Genomic DNA, 26,208 nt, shown 5'->3' on the forward strand with positions numbered 1-26,208 from the left:
CATTTTCTTTGGGATTTCAAAGCTTTCTAATGGTTCTACAACTGGTCATATTAATTTTTGAACTTTCTATCTAGTGAGTTCATTTAAGTGCTTTATACAAGCCTCAGCTGCATTAATTATTATGATATTCAGTATTTATCATGCTATTAGGAGTACTATGCTATTAGCAAAGCGCTAAGTAATCATATATGTGCCAAAACAAAGATAAAATCCATTATCTTTGTCATCAAACGAATAAGAACTTATATATGGGCAGACACTCATTAGCATAAAATTTAAATTGAGCTCTCCTTTATAGAATCACTACTGATTACCCACAGATATATACGAAAACAAATTAATGGAAAAATATTCACTAATAAAGCATTATATATTATTTGAAGATCTTGAAATATTAGAGCAATGGAACTTACTGTATTTTTTCTAGTGGATGTCCACCCTTATTTGGCCAGTTAGTGAGATTTTGCAGCACAAGAGCAACCCAACCCATATTTGAAAGGCACACTTGACTACTTGAACAGACAACTGAAAGTAATTTTTTAATCACCTTCTTGAATTTCCCTGCACAGCCATTCTTTCAACAAATCGAGTATGTTCCTTCAATAATCACTGGCTGTTTACAAAAGGTATTTTTGCCCGTGTTTTGAAGAACAAGCATGTTCCATCTTGCAAATATTCTACATATCTGCACAATCACAAGTAATGACAGTACAGGCTCTCCTACAAATATGCTCACCCTTTAGATCTTTGTTCCCCTATTTAGGAAATACTTTCCGAAATCCACACATGACTTATTCCACACGTTCTCCCTGATCTTACCAGAGCCACACTCTACCACAGACAGAACCAATTGTACCTCCCCTGATGCCCCCATACTTCTTTGTATATTCTTCTATTTTGCTGAACCCTACTTATAATATAAATTGCTTATCATGTGAATTGCTTGAGAACACTTATAATGTCAGTTGCTTGAGAACAGCAACTGTGACTACTTCTTCAATTTGTATTATCCCTCCCTAAAGAACCAAGCTCCCAACAGGGCCTAAAAATGCTGACTGGGTGAACAAAACACTTATATGTTTTTCAGTTAAAAAATTAAAATTATTTATTGGAAATTTTCTGTATTGGCCTCACATAAATTGAGACCAAAAACACAAATGTGCCAGTGTATGTGTCAACAAGGTGAATTTGTTTACATAACTATCTTTACAAGTCCTTTTCCTTTCCTGTTTGTTCAGAAGGACAGAGAATCTTCAATTTACGGTTTGGCTATTGAATGTCTCAGTGTTTCACTCAATCACAGCTACTTAAGGCACTTAAGAGGTAGCGGACGACTCAGAGGAAATAAGCTTACACAGGGTCACAGCCTCCTTAAGAGGAAGAAGCCCACGTCTGAGGGAAAACACAGAGAAAGAAAAAGCGAGTGGATAGGTGAAGGGAACAGAAAATCAGAGAAGGGCAGGAAAAGGTATCATATCAAGCGATAGTGTCCCATCAGTAAAAAGTAAAAGGTTGAATTTCTTCTTTTAATTAGTGTACTTGATCTAAAACAGGTTTTTAAAACCAGCTCCCAGAATTTTTTTTTTTTTTTTGAGAAAGATTAGCCCTGAACTAACATCTGCCGCCAATCCTCCTCTTTTTGCTGAGGAAGAGTGGCCCTGAGCTAACATCCATCCCCATCTTCCTCTACTTTATATGTGGGACACCTACCACAGCAAGGCTGACAAGCAGTGCCATGTCTGCACCCGGGATTCGACCCGGTGAACCCTGGGCCGTCTAAGGGGAACGTGTGAACTTAACCACTGCATCACCGGGCCGGCGATTTTGAGCATTGTGATACTTTCAAAGGAAAGCACTCAATGGAGGATATAAAAATTTGGTTGTCTTGGATGAAAATGAATCCATACAAATATGTTTTTATTACTATTAAAAGTGACATAAAAAGCAATTCACCAGCAATTCACTCTGGGTCTTGTAAATTAAATGGAAATACTTTGGGTATGAGTGCTAAATGACTTTAATTAAAAATTAAAAGTTAAATTAATCTATGCTTTAGATAAAACCTTGTAAACACACATACGTAAGACATCAAAAATGGAAAATAAAATAACACTAAGGTTCGATTCATCAATTAAAAAAAATAAGAATACATGATAAAGATGAACATTAAAGGTAAATTTTCTAATCCTGAAATAGTAAGTTTAAAAAGTAGAGCGACTTCATTCATTCTTTCATTCATTCATTCCTTCTTTCTTTCATCAAATATTTACTTAGTGCCCAGGGACTGTTCTAAGTCCTGTGGACTCAGGAGTGAAATGAACAGACAAAACTAGCACTCATAGAGTTCACATTTACATTCCAGTTGGATAGAAAGAACAAAATGAGAGAGTGACAGAAAGAGATTGTATATTCTTCACACACTCTTTTTAATCTTTTTAAATTTTAAACACTTCCTATTTTTCAACACTATATTTATATTCTCATTTAATCTCAAAAATTTTTAAAGGTTTTAAACACTTTACTTATACTCTCCTTTAACCTTTCTAAAACTCCCTGAGGTTAGTATGAACATTACCTACTTTATTTTACAAATAAATATTCTGAGACACAGAGTGGCAAAGCCAGAATTTGAATGCAAGTGGTCCATATTCAGAGTCTCATCCTTAACCTTCACAAATAGCACTGTACTGATTATCACTGTCTATATTTGATAAAATGATCTTTATAAGGAAAAGCAAAAAATAAGCTTTCTTAAGTGAATTTTGCAGGAAATAATCATCCCCCAAATTTCATAACACTGTTTACTATTAGAAGGCACCTTCATATTCTGATATTTAAATGAGATTCCAGGATATCCCAGTAAAAATTAGCTGGGAATTAAGAAGAAAAGATATTTTATTGTCTTAGTCTGTGTAGCATTAAGTCCAAAATTATTTGACATCTCCTACTGAAGTGTCCAGTAAAGGTTCATGAGGCAATGAATGAGTGACATGAACAAACATTCTCAAAAGATCATTCTGGTGTCAGTTAAAAGATGATTTGCAGTGTAAGATGACAGTGATATCTTTTAAAAGGTCTGTGAGAATTGAGATTAAAAAAATACAACGAGTTAGAGAAATCTTTATAAGGCAGGTTTTTTCCTTTGTGTCTATGAGTTAGCCTTTAAATCAATTTTAGAATTAACAAATGGTTAATTATTGGGTGGCACAATTTTATTATCTGTAAAAAAAGTATATAGCCTTCATAGCTATCATTTCAAATTATTCAGAAGTTAAATACGAAAATATGTGACAAAGCTCTATAAATAGACACATTAACTGCATTTATGATGTTTTACCTCCACATCTTCAACCAGGGCTTCAAATGGTATCTTATTACTCGTGACGTTCAAATCATTTTTCCAACTACCCTCTTTCAGTCTCTCAATCTACTGGTCTACGGGTTATCTTCAAATATCTTCCATTTTCATTTCTTATTGATAACCATCATCCAGTCGCTATATTATTCTCTCTATAGAGTATTCAGGTTTGGTTTTCATCTCTATTTCCAATACCATAATCCTCACAGCTATGTGAAGTAGGCAGAGAAGGAATTTTTCCTCTTTTACAGATTAGAAAGCTGCAACTCATAAAGATTATCATGGGTATCACATGACAGTGCCAAGACAAGATTCCAAGACATATTACACTTAGCTCGGCTACCTGCTACTACATCATCTCACCACTGGCCCCATACCTGACATATGGCATAGAACCTTGGTATTCTTACAGTACTATTCTATCCCCTCTCAAAGCTACCTTGCAAATAGTGGCCAGAATAATCTGATGAGTCATTTTCCTCATGATAATTTTCAGCTCAGTAGTCCATAAAAGCACTCTACTGCTTTCCATCAAGTCTGGTTTTCCAGACCCTCTATAGGATGAAAATATTCTTTTCTGTTACAAATATCTTTTTGACACTACTCTATTCTACCAAATAGAATTTCCACATCAGCCAGCTTGGGTTGCTGACTGGCTTCTCAGACAGATTATTCTAGACAGAGTGGCTTGTTGATGTAATCCCCTGTACCAAGAATGCTCTCTGCACTTCTCTACACTTAAGCTTTAATACCATGCTAACACTATGCTAAGATCTCAAGCTCCCATGAAATTAGCTTCAACACTTTCAACACAAACACATCTCTAAAGTCCTGGTGTATTTTAAATCAGCAGTACAAAGTTTAGTCCTAAATGCACCATATTTTCTACATATGGTCATTCATGGGCCCCAGGAATGTAAGCCAATTTATAAAGGAGGGTACCTTGGGGCGGAATTTTAAATCAATGATAAAACTGTACAAAATTGTCAAAAACAACTGTTTCATGACTATGGAAATTAACCAGTCATCCAATAAGTTATGTGTTTATGCCAGAAAAACTACTCTACTTTTGGTAAGAACACTGGGGATTCTGTAGCATTTTTGCCTGTAAATTCTACCAACTCTCCCCTATCTCACCGAGACTTTTAGGTCATGAAACAAATCTTGATAAATTTAAAAGGACTGAAATCATACAAAGTGAGGTGTCTAATCGAAACAGAATTAAATTCAAAAACTAAAAAAAAAAAATTGTGGAAATCCCTAAATATTTGGAAATTTTTTTAAAAATTCTAGAGCCAGCCCTGATGGCCTACTGGTTAAGTTCAGTGTGCTCTGCCTCAGCGACCCGGGTTCAGTTCCCGGGCAAAGACCTACATCACTCTGTCAGCAGCCATGTTGTGCTGGTGGCCCAAATACTAAAAAATAAAGGAAGACTGGCATGGATGTTAGCTCAGGGTGAATCTTCCTCAGCCAAAAAGAAAAAAAAAAATCTAAACATCCCATGCACTTAAAGAAGAAATCTCAAGAGAAAATAGAAAATATTTTCAACTAAAGGAAAACTAAAGCACAGAATGTCAAAATTTATGGAATGCAGCTAAAGCAGTGCTTAAAAGCAAATATATAGCTTTAAACACATATATTAGAAAAGAAAGTTCTTAAATCAATAACCAAAACTTCCATCTTAAGCAAGTAAGAAAAGAGCAAACTAAATGCAAAGTAAGAAAAAAAAAAGAGAATAATAAAGGAAAGAACAGGTTATGTTGACCAGAAGACCAATGTTAAAATGAAAACACTCCCAGTAGTTATTTATTTTACATTATGAAAAATCCCTTACCTTTTCTATCCTTTAGTATCTTCATCTTTAACATGATAATTGGAATAAATTATTTAAAGGAGTAAAAGGACATTTTATATGGTGACAGATGGTAATTAGTCTTTGGGTGGTGAACACGATGTAGTCTATGCAAAAATCAAAATATATTGATGCACACCTGAAATTTAAATAATGTTATAAACCAGTGTTACTTCAATAAAAAAAAAATAAATAAAAAGAATAAATTACTCTTAACCTTCTTCCCCATTGAAAAAAATGTCACTGATATTTTTTGGAACAGCCAACAGCCTTTATTTATATAAAGGATATAAATAATATACAGTACATGGACAACTTATAGTTTATTGTTAGGGGAAAAGGACTACAGATAATCCAAACAGAGAATAATCCTCAAAGCTTAATCAATATACTACCCAACATTTTCACTTATAAAACGTTGAATTTCTTACATTTTGTTTAGCTAAATATCAAAATAAGTTATAATTAATGCAAGATAAGGGAATCAACTCATTATGGTGACAGTCAGTTTGCCCACTTACGTACAGAGGACAGGATAGGATAGGACAGGAAAAAGTAGGATAGGACACGAGAGAGAGGGGAAGGATCCTTAATCAGTGTCTACTATATACCCAGCCTCTGTGTAATATTGAAGTTTAGAGAAGAATATACAAAGTTCTTACCCTCATAGAGAAGAGTTTTTATTTATTAAAATCAAAACCAAAGATTAGACCTGTTACTTATCTCCTTTAGTTTGCAATTTAATTGCACAGAGATTGTTTCTGCCCTCACAGAAATGGCAATGTCCCGATTAATCAGTTAACCAGAAGTCCAAAGCATGTATAACACCAAAACTCTCATCCTAGCAGGTACTCAGCTAAGGCATTGTACTTGAGTGGTAATTCCTCCAGTGGTCTGTTTCTGCTGTACTCTTTTAGCATTTGTAAAGATACTAAAAGGCAAGGACGTTATTCTCTCCCAAGTATCCAAAACTATCCAAAGCTTTCATACCCACAAGCACCTCCTTCTTCAAGTTTAGCCTAAGAGCAATTCACAGATGCTTTAGCTTGTTCCAATGTAAGGGAGTACTCAGCTATTAGCCTGTGGCATAATAAAGGAGAAACTGTGACCTGCTGTGAATAATTCACTATCAGAAGGAGTTCCAGCATTCTACCATATACAGGAAAATGAGAAGCTTCCTATGATGGGAGAAAAGATGATAAAATATACAACAGATGTAACTGTTGAAAGCTAGAACCAATAAAGTAGCTAGAAAAAGACTCGGTTCAAAATGGAGATTCTATGTGAGCAAAATGGATTAACGGCTGGGGGCAGAAGGGTTTCCTGCTCTCCTTTTAACCCTTCTGCATTACAAGTAGTCAGCAGCCCATTGCTCTAACCCTAAGAAGACTTGATGGGCTTCCAGGAAGATTATTTCCTCAGCAATGTATGTTCTTTTCTTTCTCCACTTGACAAATAGTTTTCAAGTGATCAATATAAAAAATAATCATTCTATTTAATCTGTGTTTTTTACCCTCAAAAATGGCTATGTTGTGACTATAATTACACATAATTTACACATAAATTACACATATTTGAATCCTAATCATGGTTTCCAAATTTTATAGTAACAGGAGTTATTAAGTTTCTTTCGTTTATAATAAAATGTGCCTACTCTCTATGCTTTTAAATAATCATTTTTCTGGTAGAACATACTGAAATCCAAATTATTACTTTAATAAAGAAATAATAATTGTTAAAACGTACATAAGTTTATATGTTCTATGACAGACAGTTCAAAATAATTTGAACAGTTTGCTTTCTAAGTAATAAAATATAACAATAATTTAGTATTTAAGAAGTTTTGTTAAGAAGAGGATTATATAGATCAATGTTCATTTGTTTCAACTTCAGTGGCAATATAGTGAATTTTGAATAATTAATGTTTTTCAAAATACAGAGGAGTTAAGAAGGAAAAAGCGTGATCTTGGAATTTCTGTTAAAATAAGAAATTGCAATTCATAAATTTTATGGAATTAACTTTCAAAATACACATCATCCAAATGACACTGATTGCCACTTTTTCTTTGAATATGTAGTTTACAGTGCACATATATTTCTTTTTTTTTAAGGTGGATGTACAAAGAAAAAAGTACAGTTACCTTGTTCTTTACAATACATGTATTCTTGTTTTGTTTTGTGTTTATTTGTTTAATTGAGGTAGCATTGGTTTACAACATTACATAAATTTCAGATGTACATCATTATATTTCAAATTCTACATAGACTGCAGCATGTTCACCACCAAAGTGTAGTTGCCATCTGTCACCATACAAATGTGCCCCTTTATCCCTTTCATCTTTTGCCCATCTGCCTTACCCTCTGGTGACCATCAATCTGTTCTCTGTAGCTATGTGTTCATTGTTGTTTTATCTTCCACATGAGTAAAATCATAGGATATTTGACTTTCTCCAACTGACTTACTTTGCTTAGCATAATACTCTCAAGGTCCATCCATGTTGTCACAAATGGCAAGGTTTCATCTTTTCCATGGCTGAGTAGTATTCCAGTTGTGTGTGTGTGTGTGTGTGTGTGTGTGTGTGTGTGTGTGTGTGTGTGTGTGTGTCTTTACCCATTCATCTGTCACTGGGCATTTAGGTTGTTTCCAAGTCTTGCCTATTGTAAATAATGATGCACTGAACATAGGAGTGCATGATATCTTTTCAAATTAGTGTTTTTGTGTTCTTTGAATAAATGGGTGCTAGAAATACATGAATTATATGGTAGTTTTATTTTAAATTTTTGAGAAATCTCCATTTTTCTCCCATAGTGGCTCCACCAGTTTACATTCCCACCCGCAGTGTATGAAGGTTCCTTTTTCCTCACACCCTCTCCAACACTTATTTCTTGTCTTTTTAATAACAGCCATTCTGACAGGCATGAGGTGATATCTCATTTTGGTTTTGGTTTGCATTTCCCTAATAACTAAAACATTCCCTAAAAACATCTTTTCATGTGCCTGTTTGCCATCTGTATATCTTTGGAAAATGTCTGTTCAGATCCTCTGCCCATTTTTAATGAGGTTGTATGCTTTTTTGTTATTAAGTTATATGAGTTCTTTATATATTTTGGATATTAACCCCTTATCAAATACATAATTTGCAAATATCTTCTCCCAACTGGTAGGTTGTCTTTTCATCTTACTGATGATTTCTTTTGCCATGAAGAAGCTTTTTAGTTTGATGTAGTCCCATTTGTTTCTTTTTCTTTTGTTCCCCTTGCCTGAGGAGACGTATTCAAAAAGATACTGCTAAGACTGATGTCAAAGAGTGCACTGCCTATGTTTTCTCCTAGGAGGTTTAGGGTTTCAGATCTTACATTCAAGCCTTCAATCCATTTCAAGTTAATTTTTGTGTATGGTGTAAGATAGTGCGTGCTGCTGTCCAGTCTCCCCAACACCATTTATTGAAGAAAGTTCCCTTTCTCCATTGTATGTTCTTGGCTTCTTGTCAAAACATGTGTGCATTTATTTCTGGGCTCTCAATTCTGTGCCATTGATCTCTATGTCTGTTTTTCTGCCAGTACCATGCTGTTTTGATTACTATAGCTTTGCAGTATACTTTGAAATCAAGTGGTGTGACATCTCCAGCTTTGTTCTTTTTTCTCAGGATTGCTTTGACTATTCAGGGTCTTATGTTGTTCCATATAAGTTTTAGGATTCTTTGTTCTATTTCCATGAAAACTGTTGTTGGACTTTGATATGGATTGCACTGAATCTATAGATTGCTTTAGTATGGACGTTTCAACTATGTTAATTCTAACAATAGATGCATTTTTGAAAGGTTGCATATAAATTAATTCATTTTGAATGTATTAGAGCTACTTGCTATTTAAATAACCTCTAATTAATTCTGAAATAATAATAGTCAGCATAATAGTAAGCTTTCAATGTATACTATTTAAACACTCTATAATCGCTCCATCTCCTTTCCTTTGACACTAGCCAAACAGACAGCAGAGCCTAACCTTGAATATGGGTGCTAGGACAATATCAACTAGAATAACTTAGGGAGTACACTTCCTGATTCATATGAGAATTATCTCAGAATTATGGAAGCAGGAAATCTTGTCGTGTTCTACTTCATGTTCAAAATTTAAGCAACAAACTTTAAAAATGCATTGAAACAGAAATTCTGAAATATGAAAAGATCTTTTTCTTTAAACATTACCCTATCCTTAATTGTCAGGTTTTTAGTTCACAAAAATGTACTTTCCCTTCATTGCTAATTTAGACAAGTAAAATAGTTTAATCTCAAACTATTACATGAAGGGAAAATAGCCTAAGAAAAGTTATTGTGCCAACACATACTACTAAATATTTTCTACAGACTCATGACTGAATTTTTTTAAAAAGAGTACCTGCTTTTTTATACACTTAGGCAGTCTCTGACTGCATTATTCAATTCTAGAAAAATACTTTCTAACTCCAATGTCTATGAGGCCAAACTGTCAGCTGATATCAATCCCACAAAAAATCCAATATGCCAGAATCCTGACTAAGTTTTACTACAGATAAGAACCTGGCGTCTAATGAAGTGGTCCCAAAGGTTTAAAAGAGTTCGGATTGCCAAAGCCAGACACTGAATCTCAGATGAGCTTTTTCCAAAAATCCTCATTCCTCTGGTCATTAAAAAAAATCAATAAATGTATTCTAACTAAAGTTTAAAAAGCTTCTGAGAACTGACCTCTGCCAAAGTCTTTTGGGAACGTTCCAACTGTGCAGGGGGCAGGGTGTGGGATCAAAAAGCAGAAAGAAGGAAATAAAGAAATGATTCTGCACAAGTGAAAAAAAAAGTCTGGCTGGAGGACTAAAAGGGATTAGCTTACATATCAAATATCAGATTTCATTGCACCGCTTCTCCACTTTCTCCTCTTTTTTCTCTCCCATTCTTACATTGCCTGGAGTTCATTGCATGAAGCTTTATTTCTCCCTTTGTGTAAGATTTCAAGCAGAAAATCTTCAGTACTGAGAGCTTTAAAACGGTCTGCTTTATATTTCACAGTAATAAGTCCCTTATCTAAGACTCCACTACCTGGAAATCAGACCAATATATAACATACAGTCCTATATGGAGAAATATATTTAAAAAAAAAGTCACACTGCACCAAAACTCAAAGCACTTGATTCACGAAAAGGCCCTCAATCGAGACTCAGTTATTCTTTATTTTCTATAACATTCTAACAGATAGAAATCAGAAGGAGAGGCAGCCTACTGACAGACTAAAAACCACTACAAAGACCTAAAGCTGCGGGGGAAACTATCGAGAAAAAGCTTTGGAAACAGTTTTTATCCAAAGTGTCAAACATCTGGTCTTTGCCACTTGAATTGGGTGGATATTTGCCTCAATTTTTATCTACCCAAGAACCTCCCCACCCAAACAAGATTCTATGTAACTGAAGTTTTACTCATGTACAATTCAAACTAGTCATGAATCGATACGGTCAAATTATACTGGTATTATAGACAATTAAAAGTTAACACCCTTGATAAAGTTTAAAGGATACGAATACATAGGTGTGTCTTTTACCCACCCCTTTTGAGGACATTAAAGTGTATTTATTTTATTTCTACATATTATATAGAGAGAAAGAAGAGTAAATAAACCCACATTTTAAGTTTTTTAGGTATCACATACCCATGAGGGAGAAAATTCATATCACACTTTCTAAATAATGTCCACTAGAATTCTTTTTAATTAGTTGGTTTTGGGGGGAGGAAAAGCATATTTATTCATAGACCTTTTAAAAACAATGAATGTTGCCCACAAGCTATCAAGACAACTCTTTAAAAAGGTCTGTCAAATTGAAACAGTATTTTTCAGAATAATAAGTCAAAGAACATAACACAGGGGAGATTACTTGCCTGAATAAGATACTGAGTTTTTTTCAATTTACTTGGTACCCAATTTAGTTTACAGTGTTACTGAATATAACCATTTTACTTTAAAGTATGCATTCAGGAGACATAAAGGGAATGCTAATAGTTAAAATAAGAAATTTTTTCTACTTTCTCTACTTTTCCCTTTAACAAAGTTAAATTCTCAAATTCACATGGGATAAAAATATGCAAATATAACTCTTCCTATAACTATAAATGAAAAAGAAGTTTTAGATGTCTCTTATTGCTTCAAGATAGCATTTAAAACTAAACGACGATGCTTTAGAGAAAACAGTCATACATCCATCCGCTCTTACATGATTATTACATACCTACTATAACTCTAAGAAGACCATGCTATGATTATTACAGTCAAAAATCAAGATCAGGGGCCAACCCCATGGCTGAGTGGTTAAGTTTGCACGCTCTGCCTCAGCGGCCCAAGGTTTCGCTGGTTCGGATACTGAGCCCAGACATGGCACCACTCATCACGCCATGCTGAGGCGGCGTCCCACATGCCACAACTGGAGGGGCCCACAGCTAAAATATACAACTATGTACTGGGGGGATTTGGGGAGAAAAAGCAGGAGGAAAAAAAAAAAAAAAAAGCTTGGCAACAGTTCTTAGCTCAGGTGCCAATCTTTAAAAACAAAGAAATTTAAAAGTAATCAAGATCAAAGATGAACAAGGTATTTCTGGGAGAGCAGCAGAAAAGAGGTTTGAAAAACTTGGCTGAAATCATTTTTTCACCCCCAAAATCCATTTCTTCTTTTCTAACACTTGGCAAAATTCCCACTAATAGGCAACAGCTTTTAAATGCTATATTTCAACTTGTAACTTTAACCTTCATTCTACTAAAATCAGTGAAATTTTAAAATACATTGAAAAAGCAGACCCATTATATACTTAGATTTCAAGTAAGAAAGCTGTTTATAGTTATTTTCATTCAATAATCAATCAAATAAACAAAGCCACAGTAAACCTGGAGCTGGGCTAGCTAACAAAGCTAGAAAACTGAATTAAACATTATTCCTGCTCCCAGGACACTCACAGCCAATTGTGCAAATTCTTAACCGTGTACAACACTCTTGGTTTGGAACTATTTAATTATCAGCATTTGGGATAAGAATAATAATAGTAACAATAACAAAACAACAGCAATAATAGCTTAAGAGGTCAACTAACTTAATCAGAGCACAATTTAGACTACAATCTGGACAAACTGTGTTAATAACACACTGGAGTACAAAGGCAAATATACTGAAAATATTACCTAAATATTAAATAGCAAATAAAAATAAAATCTTTCTCTACTTCACTGCAGTCAAAGAAAGTCAAATGCAACTTGATCTAATTAAGCCAATTTAGGATACACAACTACTTAAAAGCCTGAGCTATACTAAGTGATGAAGGCAAAATGGATTCAGTCCAGATCTGCTTTATTTGCTTAGATGCTATTTATTACGGCTATATTTTATTATACCATAGTAAAAAAATTACAAGGCGACATTCTGTTATTTTCCACTGGGAAAAATGATACAGATGCACTATTAAAACTCAGCACAGACAGCAGCATGCCAGGCTGTGTTCCACTTATGCCTTTATAATGTGTCAATAGACACTGATGTTTATGTGGCTGATGGTAAAGCTAGCCAAAGTATTGCCACTTAAATGTTCCATAGAATTGTGGCTTTATAGAGATGTAGAACCTTTTCAGCCTCACTAGTGACTCTGTACATATTGGAAGAGTTGTTTTAAAATAGAGCAACCATTTCTTGTTAAAAAATATAATGTCTTAATTTTCCCACTAAAACTACTTCTCTATTTTCAGGGAAAGTAGCCTATCATCAAGTTGTAAATTGTAAACCTTAGTTCAAATCCATTATCTAATAAGTAGTCTAATTTGTTGAGAAAGTAAGCTTCACAACAGAATTAAGATAATAGCTTTTCTAAGCTCTATAAATATCATCTTTCCTCCTTTCATCATTATTCTCATCAATCTACATTCATTGTATGTTGAAAATATTGTGGGCATTATATAGAATTCTAACTACACAAAATAGAAATGCTCATATTTTTCTGTTACTTGAGAGAGAAAGAAAAAGAAAAGATATGGAAAATTAGTATTTTAGTTAATATTTGCAGCTTCTAAGGGCATTAACTAGCATTCTACAGTTCTATACTGTTTAGGCAGGAAAATGACGTGCTGCAGAGCTTGAGGAATTCTAAAAATTGCTTTCAGTTTTGAAGCAGAAGCAAGTTTACAGTTGCTTCCACGAAGCATCCCTCAAAACTTGTGTTGATCCAAAAGCTGTGAGTTCCTGACATGCAGCAGCACCTGCAAACCATGTCTGGACCAGCCAAAAATGCAGCGTGAGGACAGCACCACCGAGGAGGCTATGTTTCCCTTGCCTCCAATATATCGATGATATGATTCTTCTTGGGACAGTTTAGCTCCAATGATCTTGAACTTCAACTAGCCAGTGTTTGCTGAGAATCTCCTCGATGGCTTTTCCATCTCCCAAACTATTGGTTCCTACAGCAGTCTCTGTAGAGCTAAAGAAAACTAGATCTTACATTAAAATATATATATATATATATATATGAGTTAAACTTCTGAGTAGTACATTGTATTGAAGGCTTTTTTGGTTTTTGCGTTGTATTTGGCATTGTGATCTCCAAGGTCAAGTCAAGTAAACTCAAAAGTAGCATTTGCATGATAGTCATAATGTCATAACCACTGCTTTATGGCTTGGGCGTAATGATATTAGCCTACAATACTCATCTCGTCTTCCATTCCCATTAACAGATAAGCATTTTTTTCTTTTTCTTGCCATTTAGAGAATATCTTACTGTTAAATGTTCCCTCTAGAAATTCAACCTAAGGCTAAAGTAAGATTTGTCATAACTGCTAGAACTGTTTTAAGAACATGAACGCATAATTACTCCTTATTACATCTATTACAATATCATGTAAACCCAGATGTTCAAAACTTGATGAAGACATTAAGGTACGGTTACTATTGAAAAGACCACTGGAGGACACAGAATAGTAACCATTACTATCATTACTGCATTTTGGTGATCTCTCAATGCCCTATCTTCATCTCTAACTTCAGCCTGTTTGTACATACAGTGAAACACATTTAGAATGTCCTTCTCGGGCCAGCCCAGTGGTGCAGTGGTTAAGTTCGCACATTTCACTGTGGCGGCCAGGGCTTCTTGTGTTTGGATCCCGGGTGCGGACCTAGATATTGCTTGCCAAGCTATGCCATGGTAGGTGTCCCACATATAAAGTAGAGGAAGATGGGCATGGATATTAGCTCAGCGCCAGTCTTCCTCAGCAAAAAAAGAGGAGGATTGGCAGAAGATGTAGCTCAGGGCTAACTTTCCCCCAAAAAAGAAAGAATGTCCTTCTCCAATTCACCATCTATGTTAATGGCTTCATTTATTTGTTCTTTCATTTATCCTACAATATTTTTTCAAAATCTACTGTGCTCTAGACACTGCACTAATATGTATGATTCCTTTCTAAGAAGCTTGATACTCTGTGGAAGGAACAGTTGTGTAAATAAATATTCAAAAAACATGAAGTAAATACTTTGTCCTTTTAAAAAAGAACCAGAAGCAGTGGAGATGCACAATAGGTTTTTGTGCAAGACAAACATAACATAATTTTGCCTTGTAGACTCAATATTTCAGACTTCATGTATCATCCACTACACAATAAATTGGTAGAATACAAGATATACCATTTATTGAGTGATTTGACCACTCCTCCAATGATTTATCACAAATTATACATATAACATATAAAATATATATATAAAACTAGTAAACAATCCATAAAGCCTGGCTCTGAAGCCAGGCTGCTTGATTACAAATTCTAACTCTGACACTAGCTACATGAACTTAAATTACTTACAATGATTGTGCCTCAATTTGCTCATCTATAAAACTGGGACTACGAGCTATCTTAAAGAGTTACTGAGATTAAATGAAGTAACCCACGTGAAATACACAGAACTGTCTCTAACATGTAATAGGCACAATTTCTTTTATTAACTATTGAAACTGTAAATGTTACACTTGATATTTTACATGCCTATCTCTTTAAAAATCTTAACTTACAAACTAAATAACATTATCATCGTTCAACATATTTTGCCAATCTGCAGCACAGAGAATGTAAAATGTTCTAACATGATAGAGTTACTAAATGGCAGAGTCATAAGATAATATATATCTATAATATTCAAAGAGTACAGAAATAAATGACATGCTAATATTAAATTGAGCATCATACCTTATATGCTCACAACACTAGCCATTTCAGGAGATGAGTATCACTATCAAAAAAAAATTTGCCAGAGTAAAATTTTTTCAAACATTAAAAAAATCCTAAATAGCTAGATATTGCTAGCTTTTAATTCAATTTATTTTTTTAATTGGGGCCTTTGCCTCAGGAATCCTGACAAGATGAAGTATAGGTATCAGTGAATTCTTCATTAATAAACAAAAAAGAACATTCTGTAGTCACTTCTGATGATATTTTCTATTACAACCATCATAAAATACTTAAATTTGAGGCTGGCCTGGTGGCACAGCAGTTAAGTTCGCACATTGCCCTTCGGCGGCCTAGGGTTTGCCGGTTCAGATCCTGGGTGTGGACCTACTCACTACTTGGCAAGCCATGCTGTGGCAGGCATCCCACATATAAAGTAGAGGAAATGCGTAGAGATGTTAGCTCAGAGCCAGTCTTCCTTAGCAAAAAGAGGAGGATGGCAGCAGATATTAGCTCAGAGCTAAGCTTCCTCAAAAAAATAAAAAACAACTTAAATTTACATCTTCAACTCTTTTGGAGTAAGACTTTATCATATAAAATTTAGATATAAAAATACATGGTATTTTAGATGAAATTATGTACTTGTTTTTCTTTCCTATCAAGTTTAAATTAATCATTTAATTAACTCATTAATTTAATTAACTCATTAGTTAAGTTTATGCTAATAACTTTCTTCTATAGCCTTAGAAAGAATACAAAACTTTTCAACAATACAATACAATAATTTCAAAAATACAATACTTGTTTCAACAACTGAAAGAGAAAATTCCCCTCACAGGAGTAGGAAGCTAGGACATCTCTAAGAGTGCCACAAGGCTTACATGATGATTATCACAATAATCTCCTCTAAAACTAATGTTAGGACAAATGCTATTCATATCAACCAACTGCTTCCATAGAGAAGCTGCCACGCTAGTATCACAGGCATTCAACATGGACTTTTAAAACAGATATTTCAAATTCCCCAAGCTGGACAGTTGCATCAATACTATAGAACTCAAACTCAGGGAAAAGGCAGTTAAGGGCTCGTCATGGGACACTGGTGTCAATATGTTACGCTCTGAATTAAAATACAGGAGGATAAGATTTTCATTAGTAAAAGGCTACACAAAGCTTTGAAAAAGAGACATTAACAATAGACATTGGGATATATTATAGCAGAAGTGCCTAGGAAGTAATCATTTTTTCTTATATGTATAGATTTATTTTATATATATACAAAATAAAAATAGTATTTTCAAATATATATTTGTATCATAAAAGAAAATACACCCTTCCTCAGAGAACTTCTCTACTTCAGCTCACTCACAGTAAATTTGATGAGTCCTTTAGTTGTTCCCGGATATTTTTCTTCAATTTTATGAGTGAATATGTATGCATGTTTCATAATTTATACCTATTTCTAAGAAAACACTACAGCCTGTAGTATTCTTAACATTTACAAGAATTCTTTTGCTAATTTTAATTTATAGAAGTCTATCATAGTTTTCTGTATCTCTTATTCTCTTTCTACCAATTCATACCATTTATTACTTCCAGAGTATCTGTCCTAAAACACAGGTAAATTCATAATAAAAATAGCTAACTTTACTATGTGTTACGCCCTGTTCTAAGCCCTGTTGCATATAGTGACCCATCTAATCTTCACAACATCATGAGATTAGCTATCACTACTGTCCTGATTTTAAGATGCAGCAACGGAGGCCCTAGAAATTTATTAGTAATTGGCAGGGCCTGGACTAGAAATCAAGCTCATTTAAGCCCAAAGCCTGTGCTCTCAACCACTTCATCTTGCTCTCTACTTTCTTTGACTAGTTGAACACTATTTATACTTCAAGGCTAATATCAAAAGCAAGTATTTCAATAACGCTCTTTACAATCATGCAATCACTGAAAATCAAACTTGCCTCTCTCTTCTCATAACATGTAACTATTCTTTTCTGATCCCTTACACTTATTGAATATTTGCTATATGCTAGCCACCATTTGTATATATGAATCACCTCACAAATGATATAGGTAATATAATTATCCCCACTTTATAAATGGAAGAAATGAAGGCCAAAGACATTTAAAACTTCACAGGAAGTCACAGAGCTGGTAAAGGACTCACCCCAAGCAGCTGAGTTCCCCATATCATGCACAGCACACAGCATTCTACTGCCCATTGGAAAGAACAGAACAGGGGTTAAGAGCCCTGGGTTCATATTTGTGTCTCCTACTTGTTAGATTCACAGCCTTTGGTGTGTTGCAGTACCTTCTAGCCTCAGATTCTTCATTGGTAATATGAATATAAAAATAATGTCTACCTCAAAGTATTGTTTGGAGAACCAAACAGATAACATAGGCACGTGCTCACTGAAAGACCCTGACAGGTAAATCTTAGCTGATGTTATAGTTATTACTATTATATGACATTGTCATCCTCTAGGGGAAGAGCTGGTGAAAGTAATCATATGCTCAAAAATATTGTATCTCTACTATTGAGTATGTAACAAAAAGATGCTCACTCCATGTCTGAAAGATTTTAGCCTTCACTGTTCGTTACTGTAAAAGAGAAAAGTCTAATGAAATACGTTGCATCCAGCAGCATTGTTAGGTACCTAAAATCCAAATCCCTCTTAAGAGTTTAGTTTATGGATCCATTCCAGGAAAGAGGTTTTCTTTTTAAAAAAACTATCACATAAAGATAATTTTATTAATAACATACCCTTGCATTTAACAACTCTAACTTGTAGGGAATTTTTACAATTTGGGCCAAAGACCAATTCTTAATTTCTTTTGCTCTGTTTTTGGTAGCTATAGAAACTATTTGGTCAACGCCCTCTGTCTTACACCTAAAACTTGCCACTTCTTTTCTTCAGGCTGAAAAATCTCAATTTCTTTAAGAATTTCACATATATCATCTTTTCTAATGATTTGGTTACTGTTAGGACTCCTACTTCTACATTGAATTGAATATTATAAACTGTATCCAGTTATCTTAGAAATATTGATAATCTTTAAAATCACACCATGGCACTGTGTAGCCCCCAAGTCCACCTCAAGTGTAAATATTTTCTCATGACATCCCTCTCAGGGATCTCTGTGTGTCCTATCTGTTTCACATTTTGTTGAATAAAAGAAAGAACTACCTTCCCTCCTATGCCTCTCCCCACAGATAGGAGGTTACAGGTAGGTAATTTAGAAGATGTTTCTCCCATAGAAATGCAATCAAGATGGAAGACCAACACTACACATAAGGACTAATCAGTACTATATACAATACTAGTATAATAATGAAAACAATAGCATGATAATAATAGTACATACTATGAACTGAAAATGTACTCATTTAAAATTTGTTCATTTAATAATTATTTAAATAATTCCACAAATTTATTGAGCTTTTTCTAAATGCTAAGTATTTTTTCTAGGTACTGGGAATAAAGCAATAAACAAAACAAATATTTCTAACTTCAAAAAGCTTAGATAACACAACATGCTAAGTAAAATATATAGTATGTTCCACAGTGTGCAGTGATAACAAAAGTGTGTAGGGATTTTAAATTTTTGGAGAGTATGACAAAAGAATCCTTCACTGAGAAGATGATATTTGAGTAAAAACCTATAGGAATGAGGTAGCAAGCTTTGCGAGTGTCTACAGCATTCCAAGCAGAGGGAACAAGCGCACAGGCCCTCAGGCAAGAGCTGAAAATAATATTTAAAGAGTAGCAAGGAGGCTACAGGGCTGTAGTAGAATGAGAGAGGGGAAAAATGGTAGGAGGGATCAGATAGCGAACAGGGGGCTAAGTCCTAATTCTGGTACAAGTGTATAAGCTATCATTTATACCTACTCTTTTATACCATCAGATCGTAAGCTACTGGAAAACTCTGAGCACAGTAAAATGATATATTTTAAAATGATGACTCTAGCTGATATGCTGAGAACAGATTATAGGGGGCCAGGCAGACTAGTCAGAAAGATACAACAATAATCAATCCAGATAAGTGCAGGTGCTTGTTTAATGGCAGTGGTTTAGGTGGCGGCAGTGTAAGCAGGGAGATGTGGTGGAATTTTCAATGATATAAGGTAGAGCCAATAAGGTTTGTTGTGAATTGTATATGAAGTGTGAGAGGGAGAGAAGTTAATGTTTTTCATAGTTGTACCTGAAAAAGCTTTCATAAAAAGTCATTTTAGGTGTGTGGAGAGAGAGCATACGTTTAGTTTTGGACATATTAAGTTGGAGGTATCTATTATAAATCCTAGTGGAGATGTTTGAGAAATTGGCTACATATGTGAACCTAGAGTTGGCATAAATGTTTGGGCTAGGGATAAAAATTTGTGAATAATCAGCATTTAGATAATATTTAATGCTAAACTAAAAGAGATCACCAAGGAAGTGAATGTAGACAGAAAACAGAAAAGAAGCAAAGAGTGAGTTCTGTGAATCTCCAAGATGTACAGATTGGGGAGGACGAAGAGAAACCACTGAATAAAACCAAGGGATATGCCAGAAAAATACAAAGAAAACTAGGAGAGTGGGGGTGATCTTGAAGACAGTTGAAAAACAGTATTTCAAGGAGGAGAGAGGAACTGTATTAAAGGCTGCTGAAAGATCAAGTAAGATGGAAAAGTAAAAATTAATCTCTTGATTTCAAAACATGAACACTGAAAAGGACAGTTTAGGTAGAATGGTCAGAATTAAACCCTGGTAGTTATAGGTTTACAAGAGGGTGGAAGGAGGAAAATTCTATCAGTATCTTTCACCTTCATAACTATGCATAACTCTTTATGAGAATACCGAAGCTAAGTAAATTGCTCATAATTAATTATTCTGGTTCTAAGGTTTGTACCTTAACAGCTGGGCAATACTGCAGTTTCCTTCACATATCATACAAGTGATTGCTTCTGATTTATTTGAGAGTAACCTTTTTCTCAGATATGCTCCATTTTGTATATATTAAATATTATTTCCTTGGATTCTTATTTGATTTTTGCTTTGTTTCCAAACAGAACAAACTGTTCATTAGTTTTAGTAACTTTCATGTGTCTGGAAACTGTCATATCTGTATATTTTCATCAAGAGGCTCCCCAGACATTAATGCCAAATTGCTACCAAAAGTGTGGCTCCTGATGCCTAAATGAAACCATCCTCTATGTGAAAAATGTAAAATAGTCCTAAAAATACTTATAATGTGAACTGAAGAAAGCAGGAAACCAAGGTAGATATATGTAACATTATAATTATGTTTTAAAAACAACTATCAAAAAGTTAAAATAAAATATATTAACTATTTTAAAAATTGGGTGACTTTGTAAGTGAAAAGTTCTTATTTTCCTCTTTTCTGTATTTCTTCCTTAATAGACACTCAGTAACACGATAACGGAAATATCAACATGCTGTACTATTATCATTCAGTATAACTCAAAAAATTCTACTGCATTATTTAATTCTAATTATATTGGAATTCATACCCTTAAAAAAGTTTTCTTATGCCACACTATTATTTTAATTTTAATTAATATTATATGCAAACTGAAATATGTACTAGCCTTTTATAAACAATTAATTTAGTAGATTCACATTGTAAAATCAGAAAATGTAATTATTTGATAAAAGAAGGCTATGGGTCATTACTTTCCTCAGATAAACACAATAAAATAAACTTTAAAATTCCCTAATGCCCATGGATAACGAACTGAATTTGTGAAGACAGAACTTAAAATTAATGCTACTTTAATTGACTAAGTCAATCATCTTTGCACATATAATCTGACCATTTTATTGAAAAAAAATAGAGCGCTATATTTTGTCAGTAAATTGTATCAGCAAGTTGCCGAATACCAATGAGTAAGTTGAGACACAGCCTGAAAGTATTTAGTGAGGAAAAAGTACCCAATGTTTTGACAAGTTGTGTCAAATAGAAAAAAACCTTTTGTGGGGCAGGACTTTGAGGTCACAGTATTTTAATTGGTTATATTTTTTACACTTATCTTTTTCCTGCCTATGATAAATGATAAAATACATTTGCAAGACATTTTGTTTATGAAGAGAAGCTGCAAGGCAAATTTTAATGTTTGTTTTTAATTTAAAATGAGACCAAGTAAAGACAATTAAGAAGCAAAAACTGAAGAAACTATTTAATGCTATGACCTTGTCAAATACCCCACGGAATGAATTGTGTTTGCTTCACTAGAGTATTACAAAATGCTTACAAAAATGAAATAAAAACTATGATTATTATCATGGAAATAAAAAAGCTATTGTATACAGTCATTAGTTACATAACTGAATATTTTTTCCTCTTTGAGAAAAAATCTTCGATTCTTCATCTTAATAAGTGGAATCATTTTTACTGCATTAACAGAAACAACGTTCCATTTCACTAATGAAGTACTAGAAGACAGTACATTTGATGGAGCCCTAAGTGTTCTGCAGAAAAGAATTCTACACAACATATTTCTTAAGGCCTAAAATGCACTCTTTTCCAACATCAATGAGAATACTAGTAGGGAAGTAATCTGAGCAGGGAGTGGTAAAAGCTTTTACATTCTTCCACTTCTGGAAAAAAGAAAAGGAATTTATCACAGATAACAGAAACAAAATTGTGGTCAAATTTGTATAATCTCCTCTATCCACGAGTCACAGATACCACATTCTACAAATAAGAATCTAGTGTGAAAGTTTTCCTATAGAAATAGCATCCACATATATATTTGTGTGGATCAAACAATTAATAAATTATTAAATTGTTATTATTACTAAATTTTAAATTAATAAAAGGAACCCAATTAATACCACATTAAAGAATAGATTCAGTATTACATTTCAAAATTGAATAGTACCATGAACATTCTCTCTGAAGCCAAAAGACTATCCTTGAAACATTAATTTATTATTCATTCATTTAACCAACATTTACTGAAAAACTGACATTTATTTCCTTCTCTGCTAGATACATAACTCTTATAGGAAGGTTAGCATATCTGTGCTGAACTGAATACTACATATATATGTAAATATCTTGAGAGTGGTCAATGTCTGCTGTGACTGCCAAGGCATACTTTGTCTAAACAGTCATGGCCACAAAGGGCTCAGTCACTTACCCTCCACAGATTAAAAATACCAATTTAATTTTCAAATTGCCAATTTTGGAAAGATCAGTAAAATGGAGGTTTCCATATTTTGATATGTACCTTCACCTGAAAACTTAGAAAATGCTTTTAAACCCAGTACAATAGCTGTGCTTATACATAATAGGAGCTAACTCAATTTCTGTGGAGTGAATAATGCATCATTATTAGTTAAGAATTGAGAAATTATGAAAAAAGATGGGCTATGCCTACACATACATATTCTGAGAGTAAAGTACATGTTTCTGAGAGGAAGTCTTTTTTAGAAGAGGCTTACAGTAAAATTAAGGTAAGAAATTAACAAAAATAAATTATTATAATACATACAGATGTGGGATCTGTTTACAGCTGATGAAAATGTTTTATCTTACTTGACCCTTACAAGGGTCTCTGAGCAGTAAACAGATTAGATTTCATTTTACCAAATTTTAAGATGAGAACGTTGAACCTTAGCTGTGTTTCATCTAAAATCACCCATCCAGCGGTTACAGAATTGGTATTAGTAGAAAGGTCTCTATGCTCCTATTTCATAAAATGAATCTAGTCTTTATATTTTTACTTTTAGGGACCTCAATAAAGGGCCAAGGACAAACCATTCTGGTCCATTGACCTTAAATATTCCAATCAATTCAGACTGTGACGGAAGGAAAAGTTGAAACCAGACCCTGACCTGCTCCAGTAAGTATAAACTGAAAAGAAAAAAGAGGCCATAAAACTACACCACTGTTCAAACTAAGGCAGAACAGAGACTCAAGGTGAACACTAGAAGCTTTTTAAAGAGTCTTAGCAAGGTCGTGCTGATAAATTGAAATGAATACGAGTTGGAACTACTAATAAATCATGCTAATTTCCTCAGAACCCACTGTCCTGGCCTCTCTGAACCCAGAGGTAATGGGCAGATCATTCACATTCCTGATTAATAATTTTGAAAATTTTATATATCTTACATAGCTTATTGAGAGTCAGAGTTCAGTCTGTATTCTATTTGGGTCACTACAGCACCAAGAAAATGTCTTAACATCTCTGGGTAATAGAGGATTTTATATGAAGTATATAATACATGCCATTGTCCTCCATTTCCCAAATAAACCACCTCAGCAATTAAAACTGATTCTCAAATTAACCCTTCCTTCATTCCTATAATTATTTGTAGTGTCCTTAACATAATTTTCCCTTGAACAATTTAGTTTCTGGAAGTCCATTTTATATCGTAATGTAATACACTTAGAACTTCCAGGTCTTTGGAATAAACTATTTTATAGAAGCAGCATAGTTTAGTGGTTAACAGCCTGAGACCTATAGCTAAACTGCCAAGGACCCCATCCCTGATCCTCCAATAATGAGTTGTGAGACCTGAGAGAAGCCACTTCACTTCTTTGTACCTCAGCTTGTTCCCATAAGAAAAGGGAATATATCCTTGCCCACATCATAGAGTTGTTGTGAGGATTTAAAGATTTAACACACGTCAATCACTTAGACCATACATGGCACATAGTAAGCAACCACTAAATATTTCCTATTACAGTTATTATTTATATACCATATATTTCTGAAAGAAAAGAAGAGATACACAAATACAAGGAATGGCTGGGTGTAAGTTCCACCAGGAAAAATGAAAATGAGCCTATTAAACCCATTTGTAGTATTAGAAAGAAAAGTGGGGAACCGTCCAGGTAAACTTCATTACTTAAAAAAAGCTAATTCCATTAAGAAAAGTGAAGAGAAAATGCAAAGAATGCATTTATACCCGTCATCTACATATAAAAACTTCTAAAATTTTCCCTTACTTGCTTCACCTCTTTTGGGGGGCAGGTGGAGGCTTAAGTATTTTAAAATACATTACACTCATAATGACATTTCACTCCTAAATACTTTGGTATTCATATCTAAAAAATAAGAATATTTTTTATTTAGCCACTGCTCTATTTTCATACCTGATTTAACAATTACTTAATATCACTCCCTACCCAATTGCGTTTTACTGCTGATTTGTTCAAAAAGGATATAATAAAGGTTTACATCCGCTATTTAAATATGGCTTTTAACGATCTTTTAAACTAGAAGAGACCTTCTCCCATAGTGGAATATTTTTATGTTTTGCCTTCCCTATGTAAATTTCCGTGTCTGGTAGTTTCTCTGCAAGCATCTTCACAGCAAACATTTTTGCCACACAACTAATTGGCCATAGGCAATTTTGCCATAAAAGATAAAATAAAAAATAAAGGAGGGACATTACCAAGGACATAATGAACATTTTGAACATAAGGAATATAAAAACATAACTGATTCTATTTTTGGATGGTACCTAAGCACTGGACTTCCAAGTCTTTCAAGAGGTGTCACAAGTATCAGTTTTCAAAGACTAAAATGAATATTTGTAACTAAGCTCTGCATTGTGTTGTAAAAACATTGTTTGCTGCATTGTTCATTCTTGGCATGTTATCACATGTCCATGGATAGACGTTCCAAAGTTCTACAGGAAACGTGGGATGGATGATTATGCTCACCAAAGGATGTGCAAACCTGATATGTTACCATTTTCTAGTATAGTGTGCAATATCTGGCTTTACACTCTTATTTCACACTTCCAGACCATTATGAGGGCTAAGATTTATAAAATATAAAAATGGGGATAAGTACTGTTAGAACTTGGTCAATGGAAACCAAATGAAACCAAACAAAACCAAACTGACATCTAGCTTAAATACACAAAGTCTGCTCAAGGTGGCTGATTGATTACTTCATCAACGGAAAAATGAAATTAAACTGTCAACCAGTTATTTTATCTTTTACATCAAAATGGCCTTACAACTAATTAGTCATGCAATGAAAATGTTTGCAGCAAAAATGCCTGCAGCAAAGATGTTTATGGCAAAGACGCCTGTGGTGAAACTACTTAGAATTGTTAATCTCAACTAGTTTATTTTTTTCAATTGAGGTATAATTCACACACAACACTATATTAGTTTCTGGAGTACGACATGATTCAATATTTGTACGTATTGTGAAATGATCACCACAATAAGTCTAGTTAACGTCCATCATCATACAGTTACAGAATTTTTTTCTTGTGATAAGAACTTTTAAGATTTACTCTCTTAGCAAATTTCAAAAATGCAATACAATATTATTAACTATAGTCTCCATACTATACATTACATCCCCATGACTTACTTATTTTATAACTGGAAGTTTGTGCTTTTTGACTCCCTTCACTCATTTCAACCCCAACCCCCCCCCCCCCCCCCACCGCCTCCAGCCTCTGGCAATCAGCAATCTGTTTTCTGTATCGATGAGCTTGGTTTGTTTTTGTTTTTTTTTCAGATTCCACATATAAGTGAGATCATACGGTGTCTTTCTCTGTCTGATTTATTTCACTTAGCATAATGCCTTCCAGGTCCATCCGTGTTGTCACAAATGGAAAGATTTAATTCGTTTTAATGGCTGAATAATATTCCATTGTGTATATATACCATGTATTCTTTATCCCTTCACTCATCAATCGACACTAAGGTTGCTTCCATATCTTGGCTATTGTAAATAATGCTGCAATGAACACGGGGGTCCATATATCTTTTCGAGTTATTGTTCGTGTTTCTTTGAATAAATATCGAGAAG

General features: G+C 34.1%; 1 protein-coding gene across 32 annotated transcripts in view; it reads right to left on the bottom strand.

Moving 5' to 3' along the window:
- ADGRL3 (adhesion G protein-coupled receptor L3) overlaps positions 1-26,208 on the bottom strand; it is a 798,980-nt gene that overhangs the window by 626,576 nt on the left and 146,196 nt on the right. The window lies entirely within an intron of this gene.

The sequence above is a fragment of the Equus asinus genome, chromosome 3, assembly GCF_041296235.1.
Source record: "Equus asinus isolate D_3611 breed Donkey chromosome 3, EquAss-T2T_v2, whole genome shotgun sequence".
NCBI classification, from domain to species: Eukaryota; Metazoa; Chordata; class Mammalia; order Perissodactyla; family Equidae; genus Equus; species Equus asinus.